Source organism: Symphalangus syndactylus, chromosome X, assembly GCF_028878055.3.
Source record: "Symphalangus syndactylus isolate Jambi chromosome X, NHGRI_mSymSyn1-v2.1_pri, whole genome shotgun sequence".
NCBI lineage: Eukaryota > Metazoa > Chordata > Mammalia > Primates > Hylobatidae > Symphalangus > Symphalangus syndactylus.
In genome coordinates, this window is record NC_072447.2 from 22,168,921 (window position 1) to 22,182,940 (window position 14,020).

Here is a 14,020-nt window from a genome sequence, read left to right on the forward strand (position 1 = left end):
TCTCATGCTGCTATAAATAACTACCTGAGACTGGGTAATTTATGAGGAAGAGAGGTTTGATTGGCTCACACTTCCACAGGTTGTATAGGGAGCTTGACGGGGAGGCCTCAGGAAACTTTCAATCATGGCAGAAGGTGAAGGGGAAGCCAACATGTCTTACATGGTGGGAGCAGGAAGAGAGAGAGTAAAGGGAGAGGTACTACATACCTTTAAACAAGCAGATCTCATGAGAACTCACTCATGAGACAGCACTGGGGGGATGAACTAAACCATTAGAAACCACCCCCACAATCCAATTACTTCCCACCAGGCCCCACCTCCAACACTGGGGATTACAATTCAACATGAGATTTGGGTGGGGATACAGAGCCAAACCATATCAAGCCTTAATAGGAAACTTATATAGCTGACTAGCATTACCTTAAGTATAGAAAAAATGTTGAGATCTAACAAAAATGTTCCACTAAATGGAAATTAAATATTATCCCAACTCATTCAACTCTTAACATGATTCTCAAAATGTACTTGGATAGTCTCCCCAACCTAATTTGAAGGGTAATACAATGGGAGAGATTTTGACAGCAAAGACACATAGAGGTCTTAATTGATTGCAGTGAAAGTCTCTTACTTTTGCAATTACTGCAGTAATATTGGCCAGGTAAACTGGACCAACCAATTATTAGTGCTCCTAGCCAGGATTACAATTAGGCATGTGAAGTGATTCACTCAAGTGCAAGGTTCCTATCCTTACTTAATATTTTAATATTTTGTTCATTGTGGGACTTTCTTGCATTAATTTAGATTTTTATTTTATTTTATTTTTATTTTTTTCTGAGACAGAGTCTGGCTGTTGTCCAGGCTGGAGTGCAGTGGCACGCTCTCGGCTCACTGCAACCTCCGTCTCCAGCGTTCAAGAGATTTTCCTGCTTCAGCCTCCCGAGTAGCTGGGATTACAGGTGCCCACCACCGTGCCCAGCTAATTTTTGTATTTCTAGTAGAGACGGGGTTTCACCATGTTGGCCAGGCTGGTCTCGAACTCCTGACCTCAGATGATATGCCCACCTCAGCTTCCCAAAGTGCTGGGATTACAGGCATGAGCCACTGCGCCCAGCCAGATTTTTAAAATAATGCATTAAAATAATACTTATTCAGGTTACTTTCCTTCTGAGCATGCTCTTAAATTTTGTGCTCAAAACAAGTGCCTCCTTTACTTCAGTTTTGCCCCAACTATAGAAGCGAAACCAGAGCTTCAGGTTTATTTAGCTGTACCATAAATCTGCCTGTGCACCAGTTAAAGAAATATGGGAAGAAAGCAGAATCTGTCCATAACAGGCAGGTTTTGAGGCCTCGGCATAGTGAGAGGCAACAACAGCAGCTACTGGGACAAAAGATTCAACTGGTGGACTCGCAACACAACGCGGGGTCCCATCACAATACAGAACCCATCCCAAAGGCAGCCTTGTCGTTCCAGAAACACAGGGCTCGGAGGGCAAAGTGGAAATGGAAAGGTAGTGAATGTGTTCACACGGAAGGGCCTCATGCCTGCCTTGACATCTCCATCAATTTGCAAGTTTTAGAAAACAGATCTCCTAAGATATGTACCCTTGAGAGAAAAAGCACATCAAGATTTTGAATATGATTAGAGATTCTTGCATTTGTACATCAGTGTGTGTTCCTGCACCCATGTTTGGATTCCTGGATCTTATGAAACACACACTCATACATATCACATGTGGCACATCCTTAGGAGCCAAGTTAAACTTTTTTTGTTGTTTGTTTTTGTAGACATAGGTTCTCGCTCTGTCACCCAGGCTGCAGTGCAGTGGTGCGATCATAGCTCACTGCAGCTTCGACCTCCCAAGCTCAAAGCGTCCTCCTGCCTCAGCCTCCCAAAGCTTTGAGATTACAGGTGTGAGCCACCACCCTCACCCCAAATTAAACTCTTGATGCTGTCACTATTAGGCATGCTGATCATGGGAAAGAGACAATAGTCTCTCAGCCTCCTTGGGATCTCCGAGGAGGCCAGACATATTGTCTCTTCCCTGCCCCTTCTCTCTGACATCTCCTTGTCCCTGCTGTGATACAGCATCCGTATCTGATGAGTGGTCACACAGTTGTTGTGGCACGTAGTCTGAGAAGAGGAGTAATGCGCATGCTGATTGCTTTGAAATAGAGAATTGGGTCTGTTTAGAGTTTTCCCTTCCTCCACTTTTGGATGCAGCCTTTTTACAAGACAGTAGGCATTGTGGACTCCTCTTCCTTACCATGGTATCAGGGGGCGTTCCTCACCCAGAGAGGCTGGAAGCAGAGGTCTCATGGGGGTGGGGGGCTATGAGGACGTCCATTTTCCTGCACATCGAATCTATATCTTTCAATCCCAATTTGCCAGGCACAAATTGTAAATTTTGATTTCCAACTGCTTGACTTCTCTCCCTATCTCTCAATTGTTTCCAAATTCAGGTAAGGGAAAGCTGATGTTAACAGGTTCCCTTGAGAGGTGACAGCATGCTGGCAGCCTTTGCTCGCTCTTGGCGCCTCCTCGGCCTTGGTGCCCACTCTGGCCGTGCTTGAGGAGCTCTTCAGCCCGCCACTGCACTGTGGGAGCCCCTTTCTGGGCTGGCCAAGGCCGGAGCCGGCTCCCTCAGCTTGCCGGGAGGTGTGGAGGGAGAGCCGCGGGCGGGAACCGGGGCTGCGCGCGGGGCTTGTGGGCCAGTGCAAGTTCTGGGTGGGCGTGGGCTCAGCGGGTCCCCCACTCAGAGCGGCTGGCGGCCTGCAAGCCCCGGGCAGTGAGGGGCTTAGCACCTGGGCCAGCAGCTGCTGGGCTTGATTTCTTGCCGGGCCTTAGCTGCCTCCCTGCAGAGCACGGGACCTGCAGCCCGCCATGCCTGAGCCTCCCCCGCCCCCACCGCCTCTGCCCCCCTACCCCTGCCACCCCCACCCCACCCCCGCCATGGGCTCCTGCACAGCGGATGAGCACTGCTCCCTGCTCAATGGCGCCCAGTCCCATAGACCGCCCAAGGGCTGAGAAGTGTGGGTGCAGGGTGTGGGACTGGCAGGCAGCTCCACCTGCGGCCCTGGTGCGGGATCCACTGGGTGAAGCCAGCTGGGCTTCTGAGTCTGGTGGGGACTTGGAGAACCTTTATGTCTAGCTAAGGGATTGTAAATGCACCAATAGGCACTCTGTATCTAGCTCAAGGTTTGTAAACACACCAATCAGCACCCTGTGTCTAGCTCAGGGTTTGTGAATGCACCAATCCTCACTCTGTATCTAGCTAATCTAGTGGGGACATGGAGAACTTTTGTGTCTAGCTCAGGGATTGTAAACGCACCAATCAGCACCCTGTCAAAACGGACCAATCAGCTCTCTGTAAAACAGACCAATCGGCTCTCTGTAAAATGGACCAATCGGCAGGATGTGAGTGGGGCCAGATAAGAGAATAAAAGCAGGCTGCCAGAGCCAACAGTGGCAACCCGCTCAGCTCCGCTTCCAGACTGTTCTTTCGCTCTTTGCAATAAATCTTGCTGCTGCTGCTCACTCTGTGGGTCCACACTGCCTTTATGAGCTGTAACACTCACTGCGAAGGTCTGCAGCTTTACTCCTGAGCCAGCGAGGCCACGAATCCACCAGAAGGAAGAAACTCCGAACATCAGAAGGAACAAACTCCAGACACGCCGCCTTTAAGAACTGTAAGACTCACCGTGAGGGTCGGCGGCTTCATTCTTGAAGTCAGTGAGATCAAGAACCCACCAATTCCGGACACACCCTTAATCTCCAATATTGGAAGGTCAGTGAGTCTTTGCTGAATCCATAAACAGCCTCATGTTTATGACTGCCCTTCCTTTTATGCATTTGGTTAGTTTCAAGAAAATATGAATCATTTAGCTAAGATTACCATAGGAGAGAAGGCTAAGAGTACTCACTAAAGTATATTTTACATTTGAATTTGATTAACTTTATTTTTTGGTGACTGCCATAAAACCACTTATGCATCGTATCCCTCTTCTTAAGAAACGTAATTTTCATTTAAAGCATCCCAGTGTATTTTGTGTGTATATGTGTGTTGGTAGGAGGAGAAGTGTGTGTGTGTGTGTGTGTGTGTGTGTGTGTGTGTAAATAAGGGCTTTAAGCATGTACTTTAGTTTGATTTGAATTCATCTGTTTTAAATTCAGGGTGAAATAAAATCCAAGTTTGACAAAGAAAGAGAACAAAAAGCATTATAAAAGTCACCAATTTTCAAACACGTCCTTCATTTGGAAACAAACTCTCAACCAACAATGATTCAAGCAGACAGATCTGAATTGATTGGTTTGGTTTTAGATTCCACCAGATTTTCCAGACTGGGAGCTCTTTGCTTATGAAGCCGCCTGTGTGCTAAGTGGCCAGGATATCAGACACGTTGAAAACCAGAAATGCTTTCACACTGTCCAGTTCAATCAGTGTGACAGAGCCATGTTCCATATGTGTAGGTCAATAGTTTTAACCTGGCATCCGTGGCTAAAATTTGAACCGAAGACCCAAGTGTTTTCCATTAATGCATTTCTAGTTCAGATATATCTTAAAAGTCTCTCTTCTGAGGCATTCTTCGGCCTCTGTCCACTCACAGCCAGTCCCCTAACCATTTGTCTGGGTCTTATCTGGCATGTGTGTGTAGTTCTCACTTCAACATCTTTAAGGGCTTCTGCATTTTTTAAAAAACAAGGATTTTTTTTCTTCAAAACATTCAGAACATTTAAACAGCTGTGAATCATCCAAATAACAATCACAGTTTATTTGAAAAGGTACAATTAAGATATTGAATGTTGTTATAAGATTGTGTGTGCTGACTGGTATGTTAAAGACCAAAGAGTGATACTATATTCATTTTAGTTTAGTGCCTCTTTCTGCCCCAATTCCTTGGCCAGGATTTACAGAAATTTTTACTAAGGACAGTGTCTGTGTGGCTAGCATACCATCCTGTTGTGTACAGGCAGAAATCAGACTTGTGACCCACCCAAATCCCCACCACCCTTCTTCTCAATACTCATCAAAAACCCCATTGCAACCATCTCCTGGGTGATACTGAGGCTTCTGCAAAACACACAAAAACAAATGCCTCTTATCCAAAAAAAGTGTTTGTGTTTCTGTGTGTGTGTGTATGTATTTTTCTCATCTTAACTTTTTCTTTTTTTTTTTTTTTTTTTGAGACAAGGTCTCACTCTGTTGCCCAGGCTGGAGTGCAGTGGTACAGTCACGGCTCACTGCAGCCTCTGTCTCCCAGGATCCAGCAATTCTCCCACCTCAGCCTCCCCAGTAGTTGGGATGACAGGTGTGCACCACCACGCCCAGCTAATTTTTGTATTTTTTATAGAGACGGGGTTTTGCCATGTTGCCCGGGCTGGTCTTGAACTCCTGGGCTCAAGCAATCCACCCACCTTGGCCTCCCAAAGTGCTGGGATTACAGGCATGAGCCACCGCACCTGGCCAGCATCTTAATTTTCACTGTAGCATTTCCAGTGTTTGTTTCATCATATCGTTCAGAATGTTTCCCTTTTTCTCTGTGATGTATGAGAAGTTGTGCCCCACCTCATATTGTCAAGTACAACACGCGATGAGGAATATTAGAACTATAACATCCTTCAGGCTGAAAGATAACTTGTTAGTGCCAACCACTGCTGTTATTATTCCTGCTGCCATTTTACTGTTGGGAAAACTGGCAATTAGTGTCTTTTCCCAATGTGCATAATCCCTTCTGAGAATGGGTTTTGAGAAAAATGAGGTTTGCATGGGATGTGGGAGGTGGAATGAAGTGGAAGCCATTATTTTCCAGAGGCCCAGGCTACTGGAAGCAGCTCTTTCAAAGACCTCTACCCCGTCTCCCACGTCATGGTTGTGATGAAACCCCAAATGCTGCCACACTTTTAGTGATTTTCCTTTCTGGTTTGAACCCAGATTCATCCACATGCTCGCAAAGCTCTGACGGTTAATTCAGTCACAGTCAGCCAAACTGTGGCCTCAAAGCTCATGAACCTTCTCCCTCAGAAAGGCAAACAAGAGCAAAACCCCTGCCTAAATAGTATTCTTAGTTCTCAAATTCTTTAGTAACCATCCTCACCCTCAAATGCACAATGGTATACATTTATTTGTTGGTTTACATGTATGCCCTTTGTCTGTCTACCTTACTGGACTAAAGTTGCAGAGGTGGCTGGCCAACAGCCCCATTTAGTCTAACAGTGCTATAAGGAGTAAGTCAGGTAGCCCCTGGGACAAGGTTGCCTGATAGGATACAGGTTTACCCATTGAATTTGTATTCCAGAAAAGCAATAAATGTGTTAAGTATAAGTATGTCCCATGCAATATTTGGGATATGCTTAAACTAAAAGTTATTTGTTATTTATTTGACATTCAAATTTAACTGGGTAACCTGTCATTTTACCAAGTCAGGCAGCCCTATCCCAGGAGCATTGTGACTGATTGCCAAGAGCACCAGTCATTTATCTTCTTGCTTCCAGCTTCCTTCCTACTTTCTGCTGCTATCCCCTGTGTCGTGGGGTGCTGGGATCCTACAAATACATTTCCCAGTCTCGAGCCTCTGAGTATGGGTGTTGGATTAGTGATTACCAAAGAGAAGAACTTGCCTGATTTTTGAAAGGGTCGGGGTGGGGATGAACTACGTGAGATTGGAATATGGGGCTCTTCCAGTGGGAAGCACAGGCAGGAACTGGAAGGCTTTTGGGTTCCCTCCCTTTGTCCAGAGCCTCCATAAGGGAAAGACTGGCTCCCACGTGGTTCCCAGGCAGTGTGGTCGCAGTGAGGCAGCAGCATCGAGCACAAGTGCAGCAGCCTGTGGGGCACGGCAGGTGCAGGCTCTGGCTCAAGCCATGGTGGTGATGGGCTGGCAGCTTCAGGCTCCCAGAGTCCTGAGACAGCATCAGGGCCCTGGGCTCGTGCATTCCTGCAAGGTGGTGGTCTTGGTTCTAAGGCTACCATGAATACTCTCAGAGCCTCAGTGGTGGGGGATTACGGGCTCTTGGTAAAACCGTTTTCTCTTTCACTCTTCAGCACAGAAGTGGTAGAAGCTTTCTGCAGTTCTTAACCTCTTGACCATCTTACCTTCCCTTTCTACCTTCTTCTGGATCTCCTACCCCTTTCTAAATGATTCATTTTCAATAGATTCCTTCTGTTGGAATGCATAGGGTGGTAATGACTTCTTACCAGACCCTGCCAGAAATAGTGAGCTAAGTCTTTTATTCTTATCCTCTGCAATCAACAAGAGCCTCTCATGCATCATTACATTCATCATTTCATCACCAAACACATCATTACATAATCAGACACATCATTACATCATCACACACATCATTACCTCATATGTGCACCTCCCACTCTCCACCTAGACACAGGGAAGAGAGGAAGGCACCAGAAAATCAGAGTGGTAAAGAAAACTTTTGGAAATCAGGTGGTTTAAGACCCTTTATTATGACTTAAATAAATTCTGAAATTAGTTTCTTTAAGGAAGGCCCCTAAACTGGGAATGAGCATGAATAAGAATTATAGTCATTTTAGCGACCATAGTTTCCCCAGGAATTATTGCACTAAGGCATTTAAATTTTTTTTCCAAATGCTAAAATATTTTGTCAGCTTTATTGACCATTCTTTCTAACCCCTCAGTAAATTATATCTCTATCTGAAGTGGAACATAGGAGATGCCCTAAGCTTCTCAAAGATGTTTTGTAACGATCTAGGTAAGAACTGTGTCTAATAGAAATGACAGGCATAATTTATTTGTGAAAGCAGAAATGAAATTCAACCTTGACGACAGATTGGGCATTTTTCCATAATGCCATGGAACTGAAATTCTTGTGATATAGATTAAATCATGGAATTTGACTTATTGTTCAAAAACATTAGTTCAACTCTAAACAGTTGAATTACTCAGCAGCTGTGTACAAATGTATGATACAGATAACAAAATATATTAACAATTCCCTAGATCTACAGAAATCTATCACTGCTTTTTAGGATAAGCTTGACTTTTGTTCAAATAAAAATGCAAAAGGAAAGTGTATCCTAAAAGGCAATGACAGTTTAATGTGTTTCTGACATGCAACCTTCAAGAGATCCATATATGAACCATTTTGTGTGGATGGTACCACTCTAAACATAATGATATGTGGAAATTTGTATACAGAATATTTGGCAAAGAAGAGTCAGGATGAATAAAGTGAAAGGAAAGACATTCCCAATGTTATTTTTTAATTGATATGAGATGCATCAAGTGAGATGTGTTTTACAAAACTTTATTCAACGTTGATCCTGACAGAAAAGAAGCAGGAAAAAACAATTAATACACATCCTATGTCTTGAAAAGTAGCAATTTTAATTTGATTGTGCATTTTGCTTGATAATTTTATATATGACTTCCAGTCAATATTTCATCTGGAGGACTGAGCAAGTATTATGATTCCCATTTTATGGGTGAGGAAAGGGCAGATTGGAAGGTGAATGTCACCTGCTCATCAGCGCATACATGGCCAGGGGCCACGTCTTCCAGATTCCAGCCCACACAGCATGGGTGCCAGCATCTCCCTGTTGCTCTTCTCCTCACACTGATATTAATGAAGCACATCTACTTTTAGTCAATAACCACTTTTACGTTACAGACACATAACAACTGGGAAATAAACATCTATATAATTAATCTCAACTAAGCCAGTTAACCCTTACTTTTTACCTAGGCTGTATGCTGAAATGTGTGCCTTTTCTATAAAGGGGTTCGTATTCATCTCATTATATTGTATCAGGAGGAATCACTCTAAGATAAAACAGTTTATCTCCAAAAGTCTGCAGAAAATGTTGATAACAACCTGCAACTCTGTTAAAGGACTGTGAAATGCAAAACAAACCAAACCAAGCCCCAAGACCTACTAATGTAAGATGATGCTATGATACACTGCATTCATCTTTAGCTCTTTAGCTGTCTAAATTGTGTTCTGTGAGAGTCTTAAATATTTTCCCCTTATCTCCTTAAGAAAGTCCTAAATTCTTAGCCCTTTTTTTTTTTTTTTTTTTTTTTTTTTAGAAAGGGTCTCGCTTTGTTGCCCATTCTGGAGTGCAGTGGCACAATCTCGGCTCACTGCAGCCTCCGCCTCCTGGGTTCAAGCAATTTTCTGCCTCAGCCTCTCGAGTAGCTGGGACTACAGGACTACAGGTGTGTGCCACCATGCCCAGCTAATTTTTGTATTTTTAGTAGAGACGGGATTTCACCATGTTGGCCAGGCAGGTCTCAAACTCCTGATCTCAAGTGATCTTTCTGCCTTGGCCTCCCAAAGTGCTGGGATTACAGGTGTTAGCCACTGTGCCCAGCCCTTAGCTGGTCTTTGAGGATGCAATACTGTCCTGTGCATTCTTTCCCAGACATGGCCTTACATCAACTGGAATCCCCAGCCAGTCACTGTCTTGCATTGTTTCTTAAATACATTATAGTTTCCACTTTCTGGTACTGGTTCTCTTCCTTCTAGTTGCAAGTACCTGATACCTCTGTCTATCGCAGCCTTTCTTCATGGCCCTGCTCAAATGCTCCATCCTCCATAAAGCATTCATTCATTCATTGCACCAGCCAGAAGTGAAGTCTGCATCCTAAGATTACATAACAGCTCTTTCTTCAAGCCCTTTATTCCAATCATATCCAGACTGCTTTGGATTGTTTTCATGAATGTCCTTATCTAATCTCTCCTGAGAGACCCTAAATTCCCTTGGGAGAGGGACATTATTTTAGAGCTAAGGCTGCCTTCAATCTTCTTTTAGTTATAGCTGCTATAAACCTTCTTTAACATTAGGAAAAGCACAGCAATATCTACCAATATTTAGTATTTATTAAGTTCCTGTTATATGCCAGGAATTCTGCAAAGGATTTTACATATGCTATTTCCATTTGCCTTGAGAATTCTGCAAGATAGTGTAAACCAAGAGGTATCTGAGACAGGTCTCAATCAATTTAGAAGTTTATTTTGCCACTGAGAAGGAAATAATCGTGAAGAAGGTTTGTGCCTTTCTCCAAAGATAATGTTGAGGACTTCAGTATTTAAAGAGGAATAGCTGGCTGGAGGGGAAAAAGGGAGGATATGGTCACATTACTGAATCCACATGCTGCAAGTGAAAGGAAGCAGGTTGGGGAATAGTCAATAATATATTTATCTCTTGCTCCATAAATCAGCACTTTACATAAGATAAGGTGAACACAGAGTAGCTACCTATGGAGACATTTAACCTTTTATCTTAGCTGTCTGCAGAGGAACAAGAGGAAAGGCAGTTTCTTGCACGACTCAATTTTCAGCTTAGTTTGTTTTCTTCTGGCATAGTGAGTTGGGGCCCCAAGTTTTTATTTTCCTTTCAGAATAGATATTACTATTCATATAAAAGGTCCCATAACTTATAAAAGAGTGTCATTGCTGGTGTAAGTCAAATCTGACCTAACTCTAGCCTACCGTACTGATATTACACTGTTGTGCAATCATGGTCTGCTATGATTTGAGTGTTTGTCCCTTCCAAAATTCATGTTGAAACTTAATCCCTGATGTTGAGAGGTGGGGTCTTTAAGCGGAGCCTGGGTTATAAAGGCTCTGCTGTCAAGAATGGATTAATCCACTTATTAATTAATGGATTAATCAGTTTAAGAATTAATGTATTGATGGGTTGTAACAAGAGTGGGACTGGTGGCTTTATAAGAAGAGCAAGAGAGACCTGAGCTAACACACTCAGCTTCCTCACCATGCGATGCTCTGTGCCTCCTGAGAACGCTGCAGGCTGCAGAGAGGTCTCCTCCAAACCCCAACTAGCAAGAAGGCCCTCACCAGATACAGCCTGTTGACCTTGGACTTCTCAACCTCCATAAGTGTAAGAAATAAATTCATTTTCTTTATAAATTACCTAGTTTCCAGTATTCTGTTATCAGCAACGGAACAGGGACTAAGACATGGTCTCAATAATAATCTCAAAAACTATTTCTGTCCTTAGAGGTCATCATTGCATTGAAGACTTAGGTTCCAAGCAGGGACATACCATAAAGTGGGACACTACACATAATAGAAGTAAAATTGCTCTTCTTTCAACCACAGAGGCAGAGCTCATTAATTCTGACTGCGGAGAGGGGTTTGAGGTAGGCTTAATAAAAGAGAGAATATTTGAGCTAAGCCTTGAAGGAGAAGGGTGATGTTGACAGAGGAGAAGATGGAAGGGCATTTTAGAGAGAGAGAACAGGTATGATTAAAGCCACAAGCTCCGTGAACAGGGATGAGTTGTTGGAAGAAAGGGGTGTAGGTTTGGAACAGGGAGTAAGTTATGAAGCTGCAACAAAGACTAAAGTCCAACTTGGAACAACGCTGAATGCAACAGAAAGGGAGTCAGCATTTTATCTTTTAAGAAGTGAGAAAGCATGGAGTGGGAAACTGACATGCTCAGAAATTTATTTTGAGCAGATGGATCTGTGAACAGCATGAGAGGATATATCTAAGTGTATCTTTTAACTGAGATACATATCTAGAAATGTGCATTTTTTAAAAATTCCTGACTTACTACCTAAAAGTCTACACATGTCTTCATTTGTACGTCCATACTGACCAAGTTGGAGGTAAAATATTTATATTGTAGAACATCCAGACTCATCTCACAGCCAAACTGCTGTGAGCTACTTTCTGTTTTATTTTTTCTAGTTACATTTTTTTTTTCAAAAATAAACCTTGTATTAAGGTGTTGGGGTTGATTTAGGGGAAAAAATAATCTCACATGTTTTCTGAAAATTACAACTTAATGTAAAATAAATAGAAAATATTTTCCATTAACCTGTTAGTTTCCTAGCTGAATATTTTTACTATCTTTTGCTTGCCTGTCTACTGCACAAATATTTTATCTTTTAACATGTCAAATGTCAAGGAAGTTATGACAGACAGGCCACATCCCCACTTCCATAAAGAAGAATCATAATTGTCCCTCTTAGTGCCTTGTGCATTTTAACAATTTGAGAGGAAACTCAATCTTTATGTAAAGAAGGTGCCAATTTAAGCATTTTGTCTCACCCATCTGCCCTCTGATGGCCTCTGTTTATAGATGATCTGCCTTTTAAGAATAAATTAGGCCAAGTGCAGTGGCTCATGCCTGTAATCCTAGCACTTTGGGAGGTTGAGGAGGGAGGATTGCTTGAGTCCATGAGTTCAAGACCAGCCTGGGCAACATAGGAAGACTCCACCTACACGGATCATCAAAAAATTAACGGGGCATGGTGGCATGCACTTGTAGTCCCAGCTACCTGGGAGGTGGAGGCAGGAGGATCAGTTGAGCCTGGAAGGTTGAGGCTACAGTGAGCTATGATGGCTCCACTGCACTCCTTGAATAAATCAGATCCATGAACACTTTATCCATTACTGGGGGAAAAAAGAAGTCTTATGCTATACTATACATTGTTATACATTGTTTCTTGACCAAATGAATCCATGTGACGCTTGTAAGAGCTCATATATATTAAAATAATTATTAAAATCTGGAGAGGTTCATGCCTGATATAATTAGGCTTTGTGTCCCCACCCAAATCTCATTTTTAATTGTAATCCCCATAATCTCCATGTGTTAAGGGAGAGACCATGTGGGGGTAATCGGATCATGGGGGCCGTTTTCCTCATGCTATTCTCGTGATGGTGAGTGAGTTCTCAGGAGATCTCATGGTTTTATAAGGGGCTCTTTACCCTTCACTTGGCGCTTCTCCTTCCTGCTGCCTTGTGAAGAAGGTGTCTGCTTCCCCTTTACCTACTGCCATGATTGTAAGTTTCCTGAGGCCTCCCCAGCCATGCTAAACGGTGAGTCAAAACTTCAGGTTTCCTATTCTTCCCTAAAATTGATAAATGTTCAACTGATTTAATGTAGCTAAAGGTCTAGCAATTAAGGGAATGATGCAAAAATTAAAGAACAGGAACAAAAAGGCTCTTCTTCTTGGTAAAATTATTTCCAAGATAAAATAGGTCAGAGTTCTTTTTAGTATTAGGTTGTCTTTATGTTTGGTGGTATGGCTGCAATAGAGTTCATAGCGTCAGGCCACTGTGGAACCATTCTTTCCTGCAAGTTCTGTATCATTAATATCTTTCTCTGAAATGATTTAACTTCTAAACTGGTAGAGATCTCAGTACTTACATGTGAAGGGGCTAGGCATGGTGGCTCATGCCTGTAATCGCAGCACTTTTGGAGGCCAAAGTGGGCTGATCGCTTAATCTCAGAAGTTCAAGACCAGCAAGAGCAACATGGCGAAACTTCATTTTTACAAAAAACACAAAATTTAGCTGGATGTGGGGGCACATGCTTGTCATCCCACCTACTTGGGAGGCTGAGGTGGGAGGATTACTTGAGCCTAGTTGGCCAAGGCTGCAGGGAATGAGCCTTGATCATGCCACTGTACTCCAGCCTGGGTGACAGAACAAGACCCTGTCTCAAAAATAAAAATAATACATGTGAAGGGTGAACTTAACATAAATAGACTGTGCTAGGGACAAAAAATGTTTAAAAACTCTAATCCAAAAGCTTTTGACGTTATTTTTTTCTTTTTTGAATGATTAGAAGTGTGAGACATTGAAAACATCAAGGATCACATGTAAGGCAATTAGAAAACATTCCACCAAAGGCTCTGGGGGAGCATGAAGTATCTATCAGTGAACCAGCAGGCAGGAGAGCTGATGTTTGCAAGAATGCAGCAGAAACTATAATGCACATTGCTATGCTAAGTTAGCTTGTTCTTACTCAAATCATTAAAACAATAACCTCATTTTCTGTCTCAATAGAATCCTTCTATTAAGAGTGTTATACGTTTTATAGATGTAGAAAGAACTTAACCTCATCTTCAGTGCTCCACCTGGGTGGGTGTGGCTGATGCATTTGCTTCATTTCAAACTCCGAAAAGCATATTGGTTTATATTCATTAGCTTTACTGGTTCCTTTTCTCTAAAGAACCCAAGGTGCTCTTGAGAGCTGCTTCATATAATGAGCATGTAGTGCCTCTTAAA

At 42.8% G+C, this 14,020-nt stretch overlaps 1 protein-coding gene across 6 annotated transcripts in view; it reads left to right on the top strand.

Annotated features, from left to right (window-relative positions):
• The window catches only part of LOC129475165 (variable charge X-linked protein 3-like), a 545,231-nt gene that overhangs the window by 185,065 nt on the left and 346,146 nt on the right, over positions 1–14,020 (top strand). The window contains exon 1 of one of the 6 annotated variants that reach the window (XM_063634963.1): positions 3,766–3,785. The exons of the other annotated variants lie outside the window; for them this stretch is intronic. The gene's annotated coding sequence lies outside the window, so the exon portion shown is untranslated. Of the gene's footprint in view, positions 1–3,765; positions 3,786–14,020 lie in introns of those variants that run through there. 6 annotated transcript variants of the gene reach the window in all.